The sequence below is a fragment of the Pelodiscus sinensis genome, chromosome 9, assembly GCF_049634645.1.
Source record: "Pelodiscus sinensis isolate JC-2024 chromosome 9, ASM4963464v1, whole genome shotgun sequence".
In the NCBI taxonomy this organism is placed as follows: Eukaryota; Metazoa; Chordata; order Testudines; family Trionychidae; genus Pelodiscus; species Pelodiscus sinensis.
Genome location: NC_134719.1, coordinates 24,185,330 through 24,202,053, shown reverse-complemented (window position 1 = coordinate 24,202,053; position 16,724 = coordinate 24,185,330). Strand labels below are relative to the sequence as shown.

At 42.7% G+C, this 16,724-nt stretch overlaps 1 protein-coding gene across 12 annotated transcripts in view; it reads right to left on the bottom strand.

Annotated features, from left to right (window-relative positions):
• ST6GALNAC3 (ST6 N-acetylgalactosaminide alpha-2,6-sialyltransferase 3) overlaps positions 1 to 16,724 on the bottom strand; it is a 334,346-nt gene that overhangs the window by 254,028 nt on the left and 63,594 nt on the right. The gene's annotated exons all lie outside the window — the stretch shown is intronic.

Here is a 16,724-nt window from a genome sequence, read left to right as displayed (position 1 = left end):
TGAGGTTTATATCTGGTGACTAGACATCACAGTTTACAGATGCATTAAAAATGCATCGATAAATTGTAAAAGAGCTTTAAGAACCACAGAACAAACATCTGCTAACCAAATGGAAAGTATCTAAAAAATTAAAGACATTGCTGAAAATTATTGTATTATTCTGTTGCATTATGCTCAGTCATTATGTTCTTTTGTTCCAACTCAGTCCTTTAAGCTATCAGTTTAAACAAACAGATGTGTCCAGCCATGTTTGTTTATATCAGTCTTTGATCAAACCTAAATGCAACAGATAAATACCTATAATATTACAAACCAAGAAAATATTTGCCTAGCGCACCATCCTTACCTCAGACCAAATCTAACAAAGACATTAGCTGAAATCTTTTGAAGTCACATAAAACGAAAAATCTCAGTAAATCAGGAAGGAGAAAAGAACTAAGCATGAGCGTATGAGGGAAAGGGACAAAGGGTACGTCTAGACTACATTGCTCCATGATTGGACCATGTAGATGAGTTTACTAGACATAGGAAAATGAAGCGGCGATTTAAATAATTGCCGCTTCATTTACATCAACAACAGAAGTCTTTGTCAACCGCTCCAGTAAACCTCATTCCACAAGGCATAACGGAGCGGTAGACAAAGGCTTCCGTTGTCTACCGCGGAGTGTCCAGACTGCCCTGCTGTGCTACCAAACAGCTGATCGGCACAGCGCGATGACCATTTTGATATAAATGAAGCGGCGATTATTTAAATCACTGCTTCATTTTCCTATGTCTAGTAAACTCATCTACATGGCTCCATCAACATGTCTAGACATACCCCAAGTGGAGAGGCAGACTTCATGGTATAGTATGTTCTACTCGAAAGGTACATCTAGACTACATGCTTCTGGCGACAGAGGCATGTAGATTAGACTACCCGGCATAGGAAAATGAAGCGGTGATTTAAATAATCGCCACTTCATTTAAATTTAAATGGCTGCCGCACTGAGCCGATCAGCTGTTTGTCGGCTCAACGCCGTAGTCTGGACGCTCTGCGGTCGACATCAAAGGCATTTGTTGACCTCCCAGGTATGCCTAAGAAAGATGAAAAAGGGGAGAGCCCAGTGTTTAAACCCTGTCTCATCTTATCGTCTTGGATTTATGCCTGTAACTTTGATTAACACTGGTGGAAGAAGCACATAACTCCCCAAAACCCCATGAACAGAATGATTCTCATTTCAATATCTGTGTAGACTCCATTTTAAGATTACCATCCACATCGATCTTAGGATTCATTAAAAGAAGAAAGCTTATAATAATCAATTTCTAACTGGGAAGGTCCACTTTCCTTCCTTCCATATTTAAAAAGGATTGATTAACCACAAGTGTTATCCAGGTAGGGCTACAGCATGAGAGAGCACAACCATGATCATCTCCATGTGTCTATAGTCCCAAAATGCTTCTCTTGGTATGCAGAAAATATTCCCCTGCTGCCAGGGGAAATGGAGGAACTAAAGTCATGCAGTTTAATGACAAACAAGAAGAAAACTAACTAGTTATTCCCCCAGCCTTTCATATCAGGGAGCCTGAGACTGGCTGCTATGTCAAAGGGCAGAGCGGGGGAAAAAGCATGGAACTAACTGTGAGAGTGTTATATCGAAATCCCTCTGATGGCTTCTTTTCCATTTTACCAGCCTATGGTCGGACAAGTCCCTACCCCAGTCAGGAAGAGGTTACAGAGCTACTTTGGGCAAAGTCAGCACCAACTCAGTACACTTCTGAAGCCAGTAAACCTGGACCAGGGTAACTCCTTAAAGGGCCAGATCCCAGACTACTATAAAGTAGCTTCCTGCCCCACAGAAGAAGAACTGCTTACCAAGAGAATAGCTGAACAGTCTCTCCCCATCTAGATCTTCTGAAATGGAGAGACCTCCTTTTCTTTGTTTCTTCTTTTTGTTTATAATCCAGGGTGCTTAGCTGGGTCCTCTGGACACAAATTAGGGGCAGAGACCCTCTTCACAGAGACATCTGACCTCTTACCTTGTGAGAAACTGTTCAATGAGCCCAGATGGTTTTGTAAGCTGCAGTGTTGTTTGGTTTGCCCTTACCATTTTGGTACTGCTTTATGCCTAGAAAGGCGCTACCACCTCCTTAAGACTGACTCAGAGAACCACAACCCATTCTAAACTGGCTCTACAGCCAGAGAAAGTTGTCTGTGCTAACAAAAGTGTCCACCCTCCCCCATGGGAGTGCCCTGCAGGTACAACCTATGATATAGCCACAGTTGAAAGTGACACTTATTTTGATTATGGAGAAACTTTCCCACTTTGAAACCTATATCAGCAAAAGCGGATCCATGCATCAAGGGAAAAATGAACAAATCACTCCTATATAAGCATGACACCACTTCATGCTGCTGCATACAATTAATTTTACTAGTTCCAGAAATGCTTCGCTTACTTAAAAGAAAATTACTGTTATTTCAGCAAGACTATTAACATATGTCTACAACCAATCCTTATTCAGAGCTAAAGGCAGGTTTTTTTTTTTTTAATTACCAGTGATGGTGTTATTTTTTTCCTCTTACAAGATTTATGTTTTATGTAGCAGGAACAATTGAATATATTCATGATTTGTCCTCTTGCTGCTAATTGATGAAAAACACTCATTTTTGGTATTTAAAGAAAAACATTGCTTTCCAATGCATTATTGACCTTTACTGTACACAAAATGTCTCAGAAGAAATACATTTCATGATAATCTGAAATCACTTTTGCAATACCTTTAACTTTTACATCTTGGATTTTTCTGTAACATGTCCTTGATCATTTAATATACTCTTTTGCATGTTCATATTTATCTGAGAAAATAGTAGCATAATATTTTATGTGGCTGTAATAACATGTTTCTAAACAAATATTCAAACTACAAGTACTTGATACTTTGCTGAAAAGTATTTTTCTTATATGGATAATTCAAAAGAACACATCTACAGAAACATGAAACCACTAATACAAAACAAACAACTTTAAAAAGAATTATGAATGTCTTCCCTTACATTGAAACCTAAATACTGCTGCTCCCCAAGAATGCATACATGCCTTATTGCTACTAGGGTTGTTGATTAATCCCAGTTAATTTACGTGATTAACCCAAAATATTAATCACAATTAATTGCAGTTTTAGACAATAGACTACCAATTGAAATGTATTAAATATTTAGCATGTTTTTCTACATTTTCCATATTGATTTCCATTATAACACAGTATATAAAGTATACATTGCTCACCTTATATTATTATTTTATTATAAATATTTGCAATGTAAAATGATAAACTAAAGAAACAGTATTTTTCAGTTCACCTTATCCAAGTACTGTAGTACTACTTCTGTAGGGTTGCCAGATGGTTTAACCAAAAATACTGAATACCCCTCACCCCCCAAAAAAAACACTGGGAAAAAAATTCTTTTGAGGAAAAAAAACGGGGGAGAGAAAAGTTGTTGAACAACAACAAAAAAAAAGGGGGTCCCCGACAGCAATTATTAAGCAAAAAAAAAAAAATTAAAACAAAAGCCTTTGTTGACCGCTCCGGTAAACCTCATTCCATGAGGCATAATGGAGCGGTCAACAAAAGCTTCCGTTATCGACAGTGGCGTGTCCAGAGTGCCCCGCTGTGCCGCCAAACAGCTGATCGGCACAGCGCGGTGGCCATTTTGATGTAAATGAAGCGGGGATTATTTAAATTGCCGCTTCATTTCCCTATGTCTAGTAAACTCATCTACATGGCTCTGTCGACTGAGCCATGTAGTCTAGATATACCCTGACTGTGGCCATTTGGCTATGCTGCCTTGAACTAAGAGCTACCTATTGACTCTGGGCTGCAGAGTATCCACTGGGAGCAGCTGTACTAACAAGGAAATGTCCAGTAGGACTGGGGCTCCACCATCTGGCCTGCCAGCACAGCAGTAAGTTGTACCCTGTCCAAACCTTATTCCCCCCTCCCAGACTCAGCTTCAGAAAGGAGAAAAAGGCCCCAGCAGCTGTGGGAGGGTGGGTTGGTGGGGAAGGAACAGGCCCCTGGCATCTGGGTGGTGTCGGGGGGAGGGAGAGAGAACAGGCCCCTAGTGAGTGGTGGGGGAAGGTCTAGAGGGAGAGAGAACAGGCACTTGGTGACCAGAAGGGCTTGGGGTGAGGATAGAACAGGCCTCTGGTCCCCAGCCTCCCACCCACCCACCCATACAAGGTCCTGCCCTGAAGAACCCAGACAATGCTGGGTAAGTCTGCTAGTATTTGTAATAAAAATAAATACGAAATTTGCATAGGGTTACCAGATGGTTTTTAAAAAATACTGTACACACTTGATCTCAGATTGTGGGGGGACGGGGGACTGGCTGGGAAGGTAGTGGGGCTGGCTGGGAGGGGGTTGGAGGGAACGGGGTTGTCGGGAGGAGATCTGGGGAGGGAGAGAGAACCGGCCGGCAGGAAGTAGGGCTGGCCGGGGGGGTCGGGGCTGGGAGCAGCAGGGCTGGCTGGGGGGAACCGGCCGCCGGGAAGCAGGGCTGGCCAGGAGGGGGTTGGAGGGATCGGGGCTGGCTGGGGGGGAACCGGCCAGTGGGAAGCGGGTATGGCCCAGGCGCATGCAGATCCCAGGTTATTGCCAGTCCTGCACACGGTGCCAGCGGGGCACATGCGCAAGTCCAGCCCAGGGGATTCCATCTCGCCCTGAGCGAAAGAGCTTGGGGTACCTCTGGAGGTGGGTTCAAGGATTCACTCCTGGTTTTTTTAGGTATAAAAAAAAAAATCACATGATGGTGGCAGCAATTCCCCCAAATCTGTGTATCGTGATTCTGGCGGGAAGTTTTTCATAACCAGTGCGTGTAGCAGCAAGGTTTTTAAGCTGTCTTGCAGGCCCTTACCTTCTGCACTCCGAGTGCCAGAGTGGGGAACAGCTCTGACAACTTGGTATTGCATGTTGTAATTTAATCACTATATTTGAAAATGTAGACAACATACACGAATATTTAAAATAAATGGCATTCTATTATTGTTTAACATTGTGATTAATCGTGATTAATTATTTTAATCGCTTGACAACCCTAACTGCTACAGATGGCATGAACAGGAATGAAATAACCAGTATTTGTCTCCTGACTTTTCAGCTGAATCAGAGAAGAAAAACAAGGATTTGCCTTCCACTCTATAAATCTGCAGTATATGTGTGAGAGCTGATTGATACAGCTGGGTTAATATTGTAAAATATTCTTGGGAATAGTCTCTTGAATGTTTATATTCAGCCATAACCTGCATGTCGCCTATGACTTGCTCTCTATAACCCACACATATAGGCTGTGTTTAAAGGCATGCTTTCATCTTTGTATACACATGCAGTGCTACAGCTGCACCAGTGCAATAGTAAAGATGCTACCCCCACTGATGGGAGATAGAGAAGAACTTCTGCAGAGCAATCTGTGGTCAATTTCGTGTGGTCAGTTTCGTTACCCACAAAATCAACTGCCAGTGGCTCAATCTCAGAGCATCGATCCAGGTTATAGTGTAGACATAGGAATAGTTATACCGACTTTAAGTCTGTAGCATAGACCAAACCTAAGAGAAGCTACTGGTTCAAGACCAAGACCAAGAGAAGCTATAGGTAGCAGTTTTAAAAAAAACAAAAGGAAGTTTTTCTTCACATAGTCACCCTGAGGAACTCCTTGCCGGAGGAGGTTGTGAAGACCGGGACTTTAACAGGGTTCAAAAAGAACTAGATATATTCATAGAAGTTAGGTACATCAATACTTATTAGCCAGGATGGGTAGGAATGGTGTCCCTAGCCTCTGTTTATCAGAGCCTGGAAATGGAGGACAGGAGAGGGAGCACTTGATGATTACCTAATCTGTTCACTCCCTCTGGGGGCACCTGGCATTGGCCACTGTCGAAATACAGGATACTGGGATAGCTGGACCTTTGCTCTGACCCAGCATGGCCGTTCTTATGTTAGTATAGAGCTATTTATGTAAACAGGGTCTGAATGAATGCTTCCATTACAGCTAGCTGGAATGGGAGAGAAACTGTGGATGTGCCTATGTAAATACAGTTTGCTGCTGCTTTGCCTAGATGTGTTAGATTTTCAGCTGCTGGATTAGTGTTTAGCTCATTGTAATCGAATTGGCTGGTGTTGGGTCACAAATTGTGTTAACATTAATTGCAATGTCTGTAATTATTGTGGGAATACAAACGAAGAAAGCCCGTGCTTAACTTGGCACAAAGGAGAGAGAGACACTGTCAGTGTAAATAAACTTGGATGGACAGAGGCTCCCCTTCCAGAGCCCTGTGAAATCAAGCTTGGGAGGGCAAGACTCTGAATTAGCAGGCTACATGCCCTCCGGGCGTTAGTTGCAAGACTGGTTCAACCTGTTTCTTCCCACTGTTTCAATGATAGAGCTAAAGAAAGGCTCCACAAGGAGTCTCTTATTTAAATTTACTCAAGTGAATATTGGAATTTCTTGTGCCTGGACTCTGCTTTGGGCCAAGAGCTGAAATCATTAGGTTTGGCCCTGAACCAAATCCACCACCAGCCAGAAGAAGCAGCGAGCAGGTGATGACTCAGTGGCAGAGAGATGTGTTGAGCAGCTAGCAGAGTGGCAACAGCCCAGTGTGCAGCCAGCAGATCGGCAATGGAGAGGCGTAATGAGTAGCCAGCAGAGTGGTGGCAGCGAGGGGTGACAAATGGACAGTAGATTGGTGCCAGAGAGCGGCGAGCAGGTGGATGACGAGTGACCAGCAAAGTGAGTGAGAGGCCTCCTATTCCCCCCTCCCCACTCAGGATGGGAAGTGAACTGCAGATGCTCTTCTGAACTCTGGGTCTGCACTGACCAAGGGCAGTAACTGTGTGGGGAGCAGAGAAGGGTTGGGCATGTGAAGGGACATTTACATTGCTGGACTTAAGAACCTGAGAGGAAAAGGACGTTGCCCAACCTACTTGGGGTGGGACTGTTATTCGTGGTTTTGGTTCTAAACTCTGTGGTGTTTTCCCAAATCAGTGCCACGGTCCTTCTTCTACCCTCAGACTCTGTGCTTTGGATGGGGAAGCATTGCCTTGCAGAGGCACCAGGGGCGTTGTGTGAATTTACCAGGTTACTGGTGAGGGATCCAGCCAGTTCTGTGATGGATGGATGGAGCATAAGCCCTAGAGATATTGAACCCACTCCTGGCTGCTGCTGGTGCTGTGTGACAGAAGGGTCACATTTATATATAGGATCAGTAGAGCGACCCTTAAAATAAGTGAAAAGCCTTAGACAAGCATGGACTTGGACATACGCATCAGGAAATCAGAGAATTTAGACCAACTTGCACTAAGGGAAAATACTTTCTTACAAGACCAGAGACAGGAACAATGGGCCTGAACTTCCTTTTGGAAGGAACATGATCTAATTCCAAAAGGAAAAACCTGGGCTCTAATCATGTGAGATTCTTTGAGGATACTGCAAACATACTGCTACCACATTCATTTCAGAGAGACACAGAATGAGAGAGTCTGGAAGTACCTCACTACATTTTAGGAGGAAGGTTACTTAGAAAAGATGAGGAATTATGTTTAAACAAATGACCGACATAAGACCTTGAACACAAACCAAAGGGCAAGAACCAAAGGTTAATAGCTAAAGTAAAAGATTCTCCCCTTATTCCTTTAAGCTCACATAAAGAGAAGGGAGCTTATGCAAACAGCATCCTACTAGAAGGTCCAAAGGAGGGAGTACTGCTACTGGAGTACTCTTTCTGCCTCCTCAGAAACCCCTTCCCTTCCCTGCGGCTCTGGAAAATAAAGCCAAGTAGGGACAGGGTTGGGAAATGGGCAGCTTTTCACTGATTCATCTACCTGAAACCAGTAGGACACAGCAATACAGGTACTGAGAGAATCTGCAATAACGTCTAATGCTGCTTTCTATGCTGGCATGGAGATTTCCCTCCAAGGGCAGTCCAGCTATATTCTGAGAAGAAATTGAACAGTTCAAGAGAATGGATATAAGTGTTAGGAATCAGGGCAGAAGAGAGTTAATGAATACAAGCATAGAAAGATTTGACTTTTAAATATTGAATGGTTATAAATAAGTGTGGATGAACAATGGGGTCAAATACAGAAGGAATCACACCATTTAAGTATAGGTGCCTGGACTAATAGTAAACACTGTTCAATATGGATAAGGCTCAAGCAATATTATCTTATAGCAAAGAATTGGTGAAATGGAAAGGTGTTGATGCTGCTGTACACTAACCAGAGGAAGGATTCTGCTGTGGGGACAAAGGAGCAAAGGGAAGGAAGGAATCAGCACAGAGTTCAATTGCAATAATGCCAAAAGTAAGTTTTAATTGTAATAATCCAAGGCTTTCCAAGCATTTTATAGACATTACTTAGTGAAGCCTTAACACATTCCATTTACAGATAGGCTAATTAAGAGGGGAAATATTTAAGCACTTTTCCAAAGGCCAATGTCTTATGAAAGACAGCTTTCCAATGTGGGGTGTTATAGCATATCATGCCTATGTGAAAGGCAACATCTAGAAATGTAGACAACTTTCTATGTTTGGAAAGTGCCTTTTGAAGAGACGATAATATTATATGGAAGAAAGAATAAAGCCTGAATCAACAAGTACTCCTGTGGCACCTTAGAGAGTAACAAAAATATATAGATAATATCATGAACTTTGCTGAGCAAAGTCCACGTCTTCAGATGAGATGATCTATAGTGGTGCAGTATCTTAGCTCGCTCTCTTTTTATGTTTAAACACTGTCAAAAGTGAGTTGGCTGTTGGGAAATCAGAAACTATGAATACTGTAACACAAGCAAATACACACAAAACAATCATGGAAGCATAACAAATTCCTCTCTCCAAGCAGATGGACATGAAAGGCGAAGAATTAAACAACTGGATATTCTTTAGATCACAGAGAGTGAGGAACAAATTGCAAGAAAGCTAAATAAAAGAAAAGCAAAATAGAAGCAGCCACACTATTAGCTGCAATGGAGAAAGGCTGCCACATGTTCCAACCACATCTGGCTATGTCAGCAGCAGACTGTGAAGAAAATGTAGAATCCTAGAAGTACTAAAAAAAAAAAAGCCACACATTTTCAGCCCACAAGAAATGTCAAATAAGAAAGGCATTTTTTTCAACAATTTGTATCAAGTATCTGGAGAAGCAATATATCAGTACATTGTCAAACTGTACAAAATGGCTGGCTCATGCATTTATCAACTCTTAAAAGATGAACTAATCTATAATAGAGTAGTGACAGGGACAAACAATGCTGGAGCTTGAATGAGAATACTCAGAGAGCCCACACAAACTTTACTAAGAGCTATAGCCATATGTGAAACTCAGAAACAAGCTCACAGCCAGAGCTTACGTGCACTAGACACCGAGACAATTCAAGTAACCCAGGCAAAGCATGAAAATTCAAGGAAAAAATTCTAGGCAAAATCGAATGCTCCGCTACAAAGCAGAGAATATAAATGAAATGCAAAGGAAGATCTTATTGTACAGTGGAGAAAAACTTGATAATGGTAATGCCTTGCACATGGGAGATATATGCAATAACTGTGGCAAGAGAAACCATTATGCCAAAGCTAGCAGACAAGAAAAACAAAAAATATCCAGCATATCAGGAAGCAAGCAGAGATTCAGAGATTGTGCATTTATGACATTCCTGCAGATCAAAACAGAAGAAAAAAGGTGATTTGTAAAGTTCAAACTAACACCAGATACAAGGACAAGGCAGCAGCTCACAAACACACAAAAAATGGCCAGACAGAGGGGAATTAATGAATGTGCCAGGTAAAGACTTCCTCCATATTCTACAAGAGAAGAAAGTGAAATTGCAACCAAGTAAAGTCTAATTAAAATTATGATAGCTCTATCACAGCCATCACACAGAAGGCCTTAATAGCAGCTTGATACAATGCTTGATGTCAAGAACCAGAGATATCCTGGAAAAGCTCTGCCACATCCAAGGAATGCATCTGTTTTTCCGAAAAAAATGTCGGAAAAGCAGATGCGTTTTTTCAGCATCCCTGTAAACCTCGTTCTACGAGGAAGAAAGGATGTTCCGAAAGAGGCTTTTCTCTGCCATTTGACCCCATGTAGATGGGCCAAATGTTGGAATAGCCTCTTTCGGAAGAAAAGCGGAAAAAGATATGCAAATTGTGGTTTGCAATTTGCATATCTTTTTCCAACTTTTCTTTGTAGTGTAAACATAGCCTTGGTTCTTATTACCAGAGATAGGAAATAAGCATCCTATGCCGCTTTCCACTTCTCCCACTGGCCAAGAACAGCAAACCGTGGCCAACAGAACCTGTGAGCAGCCGTACCTGTGGACATTCCGTTAAAGTATCTGACAGCCCACTAGAGGCTAACCCTGGCCACCTATGTCCAGCCTGCAGGCCACTTATTGCTCTCCCCTGCTAGAATCCCAGCCTTACAACAACAAAGACAGCAAGAGAAATGCAAAAAACAAACAAAAGAAACTATTATGACCAACAATTCCCTCAGGACAGATCATGCACTTGGAAGCAATCTGTGTGTACTGAGCAGATGAATCCTTGTTCACACAACATAGGACATTTCCTTCACTGAAACCACAAACACATTCATCTACTATGTACACGAGACAAATAATGCAGATGTGGCGGATAGTAAAACAGGCACTTCACTAGGCCCTATTCTACGCCCCCTATTTTGAAATAACCCCCCTAAAGTCAAATTTATAAATGAAGTATTTAAACTACCAAGCTCATTATTTTGAAAGCTTATTTAAAAATCTGTACTCCTGCTTTTCATCAGGCATAACGTAAATTTTGAAATCCTGATAGTGTGGACACCTTAGTGTCACTATTTTAAAATAATTCTTGGAGCAACAGCCAGGTAGTTTGGAAGTACTGCATCATGAGGTGCAGCATGAGGCCCATGAGCCTGGCACTGTTTTGCAGCAACTCTGGCTACATGCTATGAGTCCTGCCCCACAAGGGCAACCAGAGCACAAGAAGGCACATGCCCGCTGCATCCCTTTTGCATCCCGTGAGGGGGGAGGCAATGGAGGAGTGGCTTGTGAGACGTGGCCATAGGGAGGAGCCCCTGAAAGCATGTAGCACAGCCTGCCTGACCAAGTAATCACAGGAAGTATCCACGCTCCTCGTGCCCTCCCCAGAGTGCTGCCAGGGGCTCTAAGTCATTCAATGTGGCCACGCTATTTCAGACTAATTCTAACTTATTTTGAGACTTCCCCATAGTGGAGACATGTTATTTTGATTTTGTTAAATCAGATGTTAAGTCAATTTTAGTAATTTCAATAGTTTCCTACTATAGACATGGCCTGAGACTTAATCAGCAAGACATGGAATGTACACAGGTTGAAAAGCAACCAGCAAACATCAGAACAGATTCTCAAGGTATTGCCCCACCAGAAGCGGGGGAGACAGATAGCTCAGTGGTTTGAGCATTGGCCTGCTAAACCCAGGGTTGTGAGAGCTCAATCCTTGAGGGGGCCATTTAGAGAGCTGGGGCAAATCTGTCAGGGATGGTACTTGGTCCTGCTGGGAGGGCAGGGGACTGGACTCAATGACCTCTCAAGGTCCCTTCCAGTTCTTTGAGATGGTATATTATATTAAGAACCAAGTGCCGAGAAGCCTCTTTTCATCACAAGAAATGCTTGTGCTTGCTCCCCCATCAGACCATTTGCAAGGTATGTACAAGCCTTAGTACAATATTAGGGCATGAAAGAACAACCCTCCAAAAATCCAGAGAAAAACACCTTCATTCCCAAGCATGTTAAGAGTTAGTTTAAAAAAAAACAAACCACCCCGCAACAACCACCTACACTCCAAAAGCAAACCAACAGAAGTTGAGAATAAGTTACATATCTCAAGATAGAGTTTTAAGGGCACATTAGAGCATGTTAAATATGTTTTGGTATTCATGTTTAATTTTGCTCACTGAAATGTGTAAATGATGTTAATTTACACATACTGCCTATTAGGTTTTCAATTCCTTACACTCACATACCTCTTTTTGGTGCATATATAATTCACAGGATGTGTCATGCGATTCTGTCTCTTCCTGACCCAGAGTTAACAGCTTGCTTCTTATTCATAGTTAAAAGAGCTCTTCTTTAGTCAAGTCACATTACATTGTGCCTTTGGTGCTGATGGTCTCAAGTTTGTTCCCTGCTGACACACAGGGTGACTGTATTTATGCAGCCATGGTTCATTACATTGTTACCTGGGGGGGTTTCCTGTCCCAATCTCCTACATTAGCTATTAGAGCACATTAGGAAGACAAGTAACTGCATAGCCTTGGACAAAAACAGTATTATGAGGGTGTGCTCTACCTATTTCCATATGGCAAGAGAAAACGGAGAAGTTCGGCTAAGCATGTGCTTATAACATTACAGTTTATCCAGTTTAAACTCATTTTCTGAGCACTAGATTAAATCCATACATCATCTCACACGAATAATAATCTGTCATATTTTACTAAGGAACTGCACTCTGTGTTCCCTATGCTCGCCAGCCCTCCTCTCAGCCAGGGTCAGCCCCGGAAGATCCAGAGGTTGTGGGGGGAGGGCCTAGAGCCAGAGCAGCCTCTCTCTGCTGGCCCTGGCTCTTCCCCCCTACCCACCAGGAAGGGGGCTGAGGCTGCCCCAGCTCTACCCCTGCCTCCAGGGTGGCCCCAGCCCTTTGCCCACCCCACCCCATCAGTCTGGGGAGAAACGGATATTTATTTTCTTGTCTCAAAATGCTCAGGGCCAGGATTTTAAAAGGTCAGAGTTAAATCTTTGCCGCATAGCACTAACTGCAGTGGACACTGTTACAAGAGTCACTAGTGATTTGCAGAGCACAAAGGGTAGGCCTGGCCTTGATGTCACTAGATTTATTAGCCCTGGTCTACACTCGGAATTTAGGTTGAACTTAGCTGCATTAGGTCAATTGTCTAAACAAAGAGTCCACACTTCCAAGCCTGTTCTGCCAACTTTCAGGGCCATTCAGGTTGATTTCAGTGGGCAGCTGCCTTGTCTAAGAATGATAAATTAATTCGTTCTGATCAGACCTTGCTGGGTTATGTGCAACGCTCTCCAGATGTTGGAGAGGTCTCAGATATTCTTCAGCTTTTCTGCTCTTCAGTGATAACTCTGAATTATGCTATTTTATGTGAATGATACCCATGTGTTCCAGAACCTGAAGGGATTACTGGCTGTCTTGACAGATAGATCACTGAAATACAGAACTGGGGGCTTGAAACTGGCTCAGTCTGAACCCAAGCAAAACTGAAATGGCACTGATTGGATGAGAAAGAAATACAGAGTGCCAATCACTGTTGCTCCATCACCGAGAAGCATTGGGGGCTAGGCCCACCTCTTGATCTAAGCCCACGTTAGGAGATCTCACAGTGCTCATTGTCAGAGGGTTTTTAACTATCATAAGAAAGATGCAATATTGTAGCTGGTTCTCTCCCATGTGAATTGGATGACTATGACGCATACCTTTGTAACACCACTGTTCCACTCTGTTCATCTGAGGAAGTGTGTTTTGCCCACGAACTCTCATGATACTATGTATATTTTTAGTTAGTCACTAAGGTGCTACAGGACTACTCATTTTTGTAACACCAGGTTAGACTACTCTGTAACTACTATTGCTCCCAGCCCATGCAGCAGATCTGCTCAGATTTCCGTGAGCAGAAAAGGTTCTGCCTACCATTAATTGAGTGCACAGGCATAAACCAAGTTTGAAAATTTGGTTTTAACTTTTACGGTTCTTAATGAACTGAATCCCATATGCTTTATGTTCTCTGACATCGTACCTTGTAGCACCCCAGAGCACATGGAGTGAAATCCTGGTCCCACTGAAGTGAATACAAGTTTTGATGTTGGAACTTAGGGTTTATAAGAGCAGGCATAACACACTGTGCATATGAGACACGCACCCCTATTCCAGCCCCTTTACACTGAGTGAAAAGAGCCAGCTTGGGCTAATGGAACCCTAGAAGACTGTATCCAGCCACTGGAGGATTCCCCTGGTGCAGGCACTGTGAAAGATCTGAGGACCCTTTCACAAGACCTGCACATAGAGCAGGGGTGGGCAAGATACGGCCCACAGTCTGGATCCGGCACTCAGGATTTGGGGGTGGTGTATGGTATAAAGTCTCTCACCTCCTGCCCTACCAGCGGGATGCAGTGACTAGAGGGAACAGCAGGCAGTTCCCTCTAGCCACTTCATGCCTCTGGCAGTCTGGGGGTGAGAGACTTCATGTGCTCCCCTGCCCGTAGGTCCTGATTGGCCTAGGGGTGGGGGAAGTGTGAAAAATCTCCTCCCTCCATCAGGGGGAACCATCAGCTGTTCAGAGCAGCAGGTGGTTCCCTCTAGGCACCATGCACCCCTTGCAGGGACATCTTAATGTCTTAATCCGTTGGGTCGGCATATCTTATTTTGGTGTATGCATCACTCTTGTGTGTAAAGTTAGATATAACGAGTATGGATGGTTTTAAATGTGCAAATGAAAGCCATCAATGGTGTTACCTTCAATGTCAAGATGACCAACTGTAAGCAATCTCCTTTGTCCTCCAACTCTTAGCAGAGGTTGGTCTGAAGAAGTCACATGAAGGGGCTGGCCAAGTAATGGAAGGGTGGTATGTAGAAACAGAATTCCTGCCCAGAGTAGAATGTATAAAACAATAGGAAGCTAGCAGGTCTTTGTCTTTGGCTGGCATGCCACTCCCAGGAGAATGAACCAAAGGTCAATGGGAAAAGGAGATTTCTCTGGTTTTGAAGGCTTAGCTAGAACAGGAACAGTTTTAGAGTGAGTTTGTAATAAGTTTGTACTGAGGTTTTAGTGTTAGAATTAGCTATGCATTTTCTGTTATTTTACATTTGTAATCTATTTGCTCTGCCTGTTTTCACTTATAATCACTTAAACCCTATTGCTTGTACTTAATAAAATCACTTTTATTTAATTTCAAGCTCAGTGTAAATAATTGTTACTGGGGGGAGGAAGGGAAGGGGCAATCAGTGTGTACATTCCTCCTTTCATTGTTAAAGGGGGCTTACCTAAATAATTTATTTGGGCGGTTGATCCCATTTGGGGAGTGGTATCCCGAGAGGCTGTTCCCAAAACTGTATTTTTTTTTGGCCCTGAAGAGTTTCAGTGTCTGTACTGCTGCTCAGAGGGGCAGTGATCTCAACTCTGTGCCTTGGCTGGGGAGATCAGGGAGCTGGCCCGGCAGGACTGGGTAGTGAAAAACCCCAGAGAACAAGAAGGCGAGTGGCAGGGGTCTTGGCAGCACCCTGGGAAGCACAGCCAAGGAGTCTTTTGAGATCATAATGGACGTTAAGTGCACATTAAGATTGATAGGTTACATGAGGCAATTTGCCCAAAGCATCTTGGAGTTATGCATATTTATATCCATAAGTTCACTTCATAAAGCATGGGGGTGGGTCGATCATATTGTTGTCTGGGGCTCTCTGGTCTGGGAACATCCAAGGAACATGCAAAGATTTAACTTGTACTTGTTTTTAAAAACAATTGTCATGCTTTGCATAATTTAATATGCAGCCATTTTATTGCAAAGTTCTAGAACACTAAAGAACAGTTGATAGCTACTATATAAATACAAATACTAATCTAGTGCTAGTAAGTTAGTGTTCCCTGCATAGCAATCAAATGGCCAGCTAGGCTACCAGATTCTATATATACACATGGGAACAATCCTGGCAAACTGGGTGAAGTCATATTTGGTAGGTCACAGATATTGCATGCACTACGTTTACACTTTCAAATCCTACATTTGTTTTGCTACCTATTTCCTTCTTTCTTCCTACTGATTTCCTGTTTGCCTGAACTCTGCCATTACTTCTGCTTGCAATACCAGCTTCTACCCACAGGTCCTTAGCTCTCTGTTATTCCCACTCCTGCCTCAGAACAATCACGCTGAATTTTAAATTAGGACCAACCAATGGGCCACCTATTTTATTTCTTTGATGGGTTTATATCCATGAGTCTGCCCTGGTGGTTCTCTTGCATCCTAGTCATTGCCTGACCTCCACAGGAAAGGAAAATACAAACCATTGTAAGAGTGCCAATGTGAATACACTAAAATGAAAGAGAAAGGGGACAGAAAAGAATGAATGGATCAGAGACAGATCCCTAATTTTATATGAAACACAAGGCAACTTTATTCAGCAACAGGATATAAAATAATACTGACATCCACAGTTTTAGAATGTGGACTAATCTCCTCTGGAATCCCTAGTATTTAATCTGTCAGTTACCACACAGAGATTTTGTATTTACTGACAGCTATTAATTCTCTACTCTTTCAAGCATAAAAATCATCAGCACTGGATAATATAGTTATGGAAATATACTTCTTTATGAGCTCATTTTCACAGGGAATTTCTATCCTGTTTAAGTTTATAAAGAACCAGCCAGCCCTACCAACTGAAACCTTACACATAGTATATTATCATTGTGTCACAGAGAAATTACCTTGGACATGAAAAATTTATTAACACTGGATTTAAATGTTATAGTTTGGAGCTGTTTGGATCTCTCTCTCTCATAGAAGCAGAGTAAATGCTACATTTCAGAACCAACTGAAAGGCCCTTCCTCTAAATGGCAGCAAGGCCATTTAGACAGGGCAGTGTCTATGAATGCATTTTGACCCTGTAACTTGTTCCCCACCCTGGCCCAC